General features: G+C 34.3%; 1 long non-coding RNA gene across 1 annotated transcript; it reads right to left on the bottom strand.

The window, feature by feature from the left end:
* Positions 1-3,507: 3,507 nt before the first annotated feature.
* LOC117338740 lies at positions 3,508-4,393 on the bottom strand. The gene is made up of 2 exons (XR_004535026.1): positions 4,015-4,393; positions 3,508-3,975 (listed from the first exon to the last, which is right to left on the bottom strand). It is a non-coding gene; the product is annotated as an uncharacterized LOC117338740 (long non-coding RNA).
* Between the last annotated feature and the right edge of the window lie 3,892 nt (positions 4,394-8,285).

The following is an 8,285-nucleotide window of genomic DNA, read 5'->3' as shown; positions in this document are numbered from 1 at the left end:
AAGTCACACTGACACACATTTGTTACCAATTTAACACGCAATATTGAGTTTTAAGTCATAGGAGTGTATATACCACTGGTACTGACACCTTATGCTTATTCAATCTGACTGTGTCAGTAGCTTATTCAGTCAACGACAGTAGCTTATTCAGTCTGATAGTGTCAGAAGCTTATTTAGTCCGACTGTGACAGTAGCTTATTCAGTCCATGGCCAACTGTGTCAGTAGCTTATTCAGTCTGACTGTGACAGTAGCTTTTCCAGTAAACTGTGACCGTAGCTTACAGCCTGACGGTGTCTGCAGCTTATTTAGTCCAACTGTGTCAGTACCTTATTTTAAGTCTGACTGCAACAGTACCTTATTCAGTCTGTGTCAGTCCGACTTTGACAGTAGCTTATTTTGGTCGAACTATGTCATTACCTTATTCAGTCAGTGTGTGTCAGACTATGCCATTACCTTATTCAGTCTGACTGTGACAGTACCTTATTCAGTCTGACTGTGAGAGTACCTTATTTAGTCTGACTGTGACAGTAGCTTATTTAGTCTGACTGTGACAGTACCTTATTTAGTCTGACTGTGATGGTACCTTATTCAGTCTGACTGTGACAGAACCTTATTCAGTCTGACTGTGACAGAACCTTATTCAGTCTGACTGTGACAGAACCTTATTCAGTCTGACTGTGACAGTACCTTATTTAGTCTGACTGTGACAGTACCTTATTCAGTCTGACTGTGACAGTACCTTATTCAGTCTGACTGTGACAGTACCTTATTTAGTCTGACTGTGACAGTACCTTATTCAGTCTGACTGTGACAGTACCTTATTTAGTCTGACTGTGACAGTACCTTATTTAGTCTGACTGTGACAGTAACTTATTCAGTCTGACTGTGACAGTACCTTATTTAGTCTGACTGTGACAGTACCTTATTCAGTCTGACTGTGACAGTACCTTATTCAGTCTGACTGTGACAGTACCTTATTCAGTCTGACTGTGACAGTACCTTATTTAGTCTGTGACAGTACCTTATTCAGTCTGACTGTGACAGTACCTTATTTAGTCTGACTGTGACAGTACCTTATTTAGTCTGACTGTGACAGTACCTTATTCAGTCTGACTGTGATGGTACCTTATTCAGTCTGACTGTGACAGAACCTTATTCAGTCTGACTGTGACAGTACCTTATTCAGTCTGACTGTGACAGTACCTTATTTAGTCTGACTGTGACAGTACCTTATTCAGTCTGACTGTGACATTACCTTATTTAGTCTGACTGTGATGGTACCTTATTCAGTCTGACTGTGATGGTACCTTATTCAGCCTGACTGTGACAGTACCTTATTCAGTCTGACTGTGACAGAACCTTATTCAGTCTGACTGTGATGGTACCTTATTTAGTCTGACTGTGACAGTACCTTATTTAGTCTGACTGTGACAGTACCTTATTCAGTCTGACTGTGACATTACCTTATTTAGTCTGACTGTGACAGTACCTTATTTAGTCTGACTGTGACAGTACCTTATTCAGTCTGACTGTGACATTACCTTATTTAGTCTGACTGTGATGGTACCTTATTCAGTCTGACTGTGATGGTACCTTATTCAGTCTGACTGTGACAGTACCTTATTTAGTCTGACTGTGACAGTACCTTATTCAGTCTGACTGTGACAGTACCTTATTTAGTCTGACTGTGACAGTACCTTATTCAGTCTGACTGTGACATTACCTTATTTAGTCTGACTGTGATGGTACCTTATTCAGTCTGACTGTGATGGTACCTTATTCAGCCTGACTGTGACAGTACCTTATTTAGTCTGACTGTGACATTACCTTATTCAGTCTGACTGTGACAGTACCTTATTCAGTCTGACTGTGACATTACCTTATTTAGTCTGACTGTGACAGTACCTTATTTAGTCTGACTGTGACATTACCTTATTTAGTCTGACTGTGACAGTACCTTATTCAGTCTGACGGTGACAGTACCTTATTTAGTCTGACTGTGACATTACCTTATTCAGTCTGACTGTGACAGTACCTTATTCAGTCTGACTGTGACATTACCTTATTTAGTCTGACTGTGACAGTACCTTATTCAGTCTGACTGTGCCATTACCTTATTCAGTCTGACAGTGTCAGTACCTTATTCAGTCTGACTGTGACAGTACCTTATTCAGTCTGACTGTGTCAGTAGCTTATTCAGTCTGACTGTGACAGTACCTTATTAAGTCTGACTGTGTCAGTAGCTTATTCAGTCTGACTGTGACAGTACCTTATTTAGTCTGACTGTGACAGTACCTTATTTAGTCTGACTGTGATAGTACCTTATTAAGTCTGACTGTGTCAGTAGCTTATTTAGTCTGACTGTGACATTACCTTATTTAGTCTGACTATGACAGTACCTTATTTAGTCTGACTGTGACAGTACCTTATTCAGTCTGACTGTGACAGTACCTTATTCAGTCTGACTGTGACAGTACCTTATTTAGTCTGACTGTGACAGTACCTTATTTAGTCTGTGACAGTACCTTATTTAGTCTGACTGTGACAGTACCTTATTTAGTCTGACTGTGACAGTACCTTATTCAGTCTGACTATGACAGTACCTTATTTAGTCTGACTGTGACAGTACCTTATTTAGTCTGACTGTGACAGTACCTTATTTAGTCTGACTGTGACAGTACCTTATTCAGTCTGACTGTGACATTACCTTATTTAGTCTGACTGTGACAGTACCTTATTCAGTCTGACTGTGACAGTAGCTTATTCAGTCTGACTGTGTCAGTACCTTATTCAGTCTGACTATGTCATTACCTTATTTAGTCTAACTGTGACAGTACCTTATTCAGTCAGAGTGTAGTGTACATATGAACTTTTTATAGTGATAACTGACACCAGACTGAGGTATCAAAAATAGATAAAATGTCAGAATAAATTAAGTTATTACACAAGGTACGGCTAGGAAGTGACCTTAGACGTAACTATACAGACAACACTACTGACCTCCACCTTCTGTTCCAGACACAATGGGTGAATCTATTGTATATTATTTATGTATCTGTCCTACTTTCGTTACCATAATAAAACATGTACCAAGTATCTGCCTGTAACAGTAGATTGTATATTACAGTAGCTATCCAGCAATATAAGCCCATATCTGGTCACAAATCCATAAATTATATTTCCAGGGTTAGTAGAAATTACTAATTATAAAAAAGTCAATAAACACTAGATGTATTTCATTGTCCTTTGATTAGCCAACCCATTATTTTGAGTCAGAGATGATGTGCTAATCCCTTGGCTTATAGCAGGTTCCTTGGCTTATAACAGGTTAAATACAGTTTTGACCATCAATTTAAGTACAGGAAAGCTAAAGTGTCAATCAACATACAACATTATAAACATCAAATATGTAAAAATAATCATAGCATTACCACAAACATGCATTTTAATGAGTATAAACTTAATATATATATAGAAAATAGGTAAAAGAGAAATATAACAATAACAAAAGAGTTTACATCTCTTTATTAACAAAATTATTGTCTTTAATATACATGTATCACAAAATAGTTTAATGTTTTTAACATGCATATTCATCAATCAATTTCTCTCATGCATATTCATTAATCTATAAAATCTATCACACTGCTACAAGGAGTGTCTATGCCAGGGCCAACACTAATTAAGTCACACTTATCAATGGGCCAACACTAATTAAGTCACACTTATCAATGGGCCAACACTAATTAAGTCACACTTATCAATGGGCCAACACTAAGTCACACTTATCAATGGGCTAACACTAAGTCACACTTATCAATGGGCTAACACTAAGTCACACTTATCAATGGGCTAACACTAAGTCACACTTATCAATGGGCCAACACTAATTAAGTCACACTTATCAATGGGCCAACACTAAGTCACACTTATCAATGGGCCAACACTAAGTCACACTTATCAATGGGCCTACACTAAGTCACACTTATCAATGGGCCAACACTAAGTCACACTTAAGTCACACTTATCAATTTACTTATCTCTCATGTGAAATATACACAACGTATTGTTTCAAACAAAAAGTCAATTTGAAATTTTGTCAGTATCGATGAAGGAACAAATACACTTGTATTTACCATACAATTTATATAAAAAATGAACACAATGTGACATTCAGAATTCAGATATCACAGCAAAAACAAGCATCTAAAAATTAGACCTGATACCTTCGTAATTTTAATACAGATTATGTGATTTATTTACATCATATGGTTTGTGTACATCATGTGATTTGTTTACATCAATGTTTACATCAATGTTTACATCATGTGATTTGTTTACATCAATGTTTACATCATGTGGTTTGTTTACATCATGTGATTTGTTTACATCATGTGATTTGTTTACATTTATGTTTACATCAATGTTTACATCATGTGATTTGTTTACATCATGTGATTTGTTTACATCAATGTTTACATCAATGTTTACATCAATGTTTACATCATGTGATTTGTTTACATCAATGTTTACATCATGTGATTTGTTTACATCATGTGGTTTGTTTACATCATGTGAATTGTTTACATCAATGTTTACATCATGTGATTTGTTTACATCAATGTTTACATCATGTGATTTATTTACATCAATGTTTACATCATGTGGTTTGTTTACATCATGTGATTTGTTTACATCATGTGATTTGTTTACATTTATGTTTACATCATGTGATTTGTTTACATCAATGTTTACATCATGTGATTTGTTTACATCATGTGGTTTGTTTACATCATGTGAGTTGTTTACATCAATGTTTACATCATGTGATTTGTTTACATCAATGTTTACATCATGTGATTTGTTTACATCAATGTTTACATCAATGTTTACATCATGTGATTTGTTTACATCAATGTTTACATCATGTGATTTGTTTACATCAATGTTTACATCATGTGGTTTGTTTACATCATGTGATTTGTTTACATCAATGTTTACATCATGTGGTTTGTTTACATCATGTGGTTTGTTTACATCATGTGGTTTGTTTACATCATGTGATTTGTTTACATCAATGTTTACATCATGTGATTTGTTTACATTTATGTTTACATCATGTGATTTGTTTACATCAATGTTTACATCAATGTTTACATCATGTGATTTGTTTACATCAATGTTTACATCATGTGGTTTGTTTACATCATGTGGTTTGTTTACATCATGTGATTTGTTTACATCAATGTTTACATCATGTGATTTGTTTACATCAATGTTTACATCATGTGATTTGTTTACATCAATGTTTACATCAATGTTTACATCATGTGATTTGTTTACATCAATGTTTACATCATGTGGTTTGTTTACATCATGTGATTTGTTTACATCATGTGATTTGTTTACATTTATGTTTACATCATGTGATTTGTTTACATCAATGTTTACATCATGTGATTTGTTTACATCAATGTGTACATCATGTGATTTGTTTACATCAATTGGTTTGTTTACATCATGTGGTTTGTTTACATCAATTGGTTTGTTTACATCATGTGGTTTGTTTACATCATGTGGTTTGTTTACATCATGTGGTTTGTTTACATCAATGTTTACATCATGTGAGTAGTTTACATCATGTGATCTATTTTATATATCATGTGATTTGTGTGTTTCTTGAAATGGCCTATGTGTATTTCTTGAAATGACCCAGTGTATTTCTTGAAATGGTTCTGTTTATTTCTTGAAATGGCCCATTTGTATTTCTTGAAATGGCCCTGTGAGTTTCCTGAGTATGGACTGTGAATTTCTTAAAAAGGCCCATGGGTATTTCTTGAAATGTCCGTGTATTTCTTGAAATGGCCCTGTGAATTTCTTGAAATGGTTCTGTGTATTTCTTGAAATGTCTCATGTGTATTTCTTGAAATGGTTCTGTGTATTTCTTGAAATGTCCCTGTGAGTTTCTTGAAATAGTTCTGTGTATTTCTTGAAATGGCCCATATGTTTTTCTTGAAATGGTTCTGTGTATATCTTGAAATGGCCCTGTGTATTTCTTCAATTTGCCTGTGAATTTCTTAAAATGTCCCATGTGAATTTCTTTAAATGGTTCTGTGTGCTTCTTGAAATGTCCCTGTGAATTTCTTGAAATGGCCCATATGTTTTTCTTGAAATGGTTCTGTGTATATCTTGAAATGGCCCTGTGTATTTCTTCAATTTGCCTGTGAATTTCTTAAAATGGCCCATGTGTATTTCTTGAAATGGTTCTGTGTATATCTTGAAATGTCCCTGTGAATTTCTTGAAATGGCCCATGGATATGTCTTCATATTTCCTCTTATCAACCTGATGTAAATCAATGGCTGAAAAAAGTGTACTGAACTTAACATAAAAAATTCCCTCCTCTTAATGTCACGATCTGTTTTATATCACATTTTCATATTATGATGAATGACAAAAAACAACAATACTGTTGTACTTGACATACCTATAAATCACTGTTAATATATTATAGCAAAGCTTTGTCCTGTCAATAGCTTTAGCATTATTAAACAAAGCTGTATAATTGTTCCGAGCAGATGAATTATTATCTTGAATACAAATTAAACAATCTGCTGCAACATACAGAGATAAGAAGTTGGCTGTCAATCAAGTTCATAATGATATTACTTTTTAATTGAGAGGGTTATTTACATATCATTCTAGTTTATATACATCAGAATCTCACATACAGGTCAATTTAGACACTTTACAGGAAGTAAACACATATCAGAAATTTACTTATACAGATAAGATATTACAATTGGGGATATCATTTCATGTAATGATAGACTAAAAAATAAACTTTAAGGTATTAAACTGTTGGCAGTATAAGTGATCAAAATTTAGTTCCTCTGTTTATTCACTAATGAAATATGAGGTCACTAAATGTTATAAATTTTAGGTAAATTAGCAAACATACTGAGTATTCCAAAAGCTGACATGTCTCTTACCGGCCCCCGTTAAAAATAGTAACAGTGACCTTAACCTTGACCTAAAATTCCTGAAACTCGAACTTTGCTGAGATATTACGGTCCTTTATCATTAGGTGAAGTTTGATCAGAATCCTTCAAGGAATGAAGCTGCAAGAACATTGACAAACTTCGGCATTACGTACATAGATTTACGTATAGAGAGAAAACCTACAATGTATATTCTGCCTTGTTTCACCGGTAGGGGACTAATAACTTTAGAAGTAATTTTAAAAGCATGTAAGTAGCCGGGTTTGGTATCATTTTATCCCACTAGAAATTGTTAATAAGACAAACACATCTCACCATTACAACTTTAAGGCAATAAATGGACTTTATAATAATGTGTAATTTAACTAAGGCACTAATAAAAGTGGAATCAAATTAGGTCACAGTGACCTACATTTGTGTTATTAAGGTCAAGTACTCCTCAAAATATATCAAAATGAAATTTTATGACTGGTCAGCTCTCTGAAGCTTTACGCTTATCAATGATACATTAAATCTATTCAGTTGGATATGCTGACGGACAGATGGACATATGGACAAATGGACAGATGGACAAACAGAAAAAGGGAATGTTTAATGTTTTCTCTCTGGTATGTTGTAGGGGTTTAAAATAAATCCATGTTCTCTGAAGCATTTAATGTTGGTCTTGGTAAAGCGTGGTCAGTCATTGTGTAACATTCTAGTTGTTGTCACATCCTGTGTGTAATTTAAATTTGGATCGCTAAGAAAAAAGAATTTTTAATGTACTCATAAAAATCTCTGGCATAGGTTAAAAGTGATTCACATACATCATGCAAAAATAAGACATAAATCTAACCCAGAAAAGAATTAAACAAAGCTTCAACAACATACAAAAACAAAAACGGACTGGATTTGTACCTAAACGATCGTGGGTTTTCACAGGTACAGAAAACAATGCAATGCAGTGCAGCTCTAATTCGGCGTAAAAATTTCCTGAGAAAAACAAAAACTAACATTACAGCTGATAAGAACTTAACTGCTACAGACAAGTATAAACTGATAACAAACCACATCACATTAACATAAACCTTCTAAGGTTTCCTCCGAGTTTGTACATTCCTTGGGGTCTCTAACTAATTAAATTACTATCATTACCTGGTGCTATGTAAAATTTTATATCATGACCATTCAGAATAAAGTAAAGTTTAAATTTTATGATTTTGACCATCAAATATTTAATATTTGTATAGACGTTTTCCAAACTGAGATTGAAGTACAACTTCAGATGTATTTCAACAATACATAT

Source organism: Pecten maximus, chromosome 12, assembly GCF_902652985.1.
Source record: "Pecten maximus chromosome 12, xPecMax1.1, whole genome shotgun sequence".
Taxonomy (NCBI): domain Eukaryota; kingdom Metazoa; phylum Mollusca; class Bivalvia; order Pectinida; family Pectinidae; genus Pecten; species Pecten maximus.
Note: the sequence above shows the minus strand (reverse complement) of the source record. Positions and strands in the feature narration are given on the sequence as shown.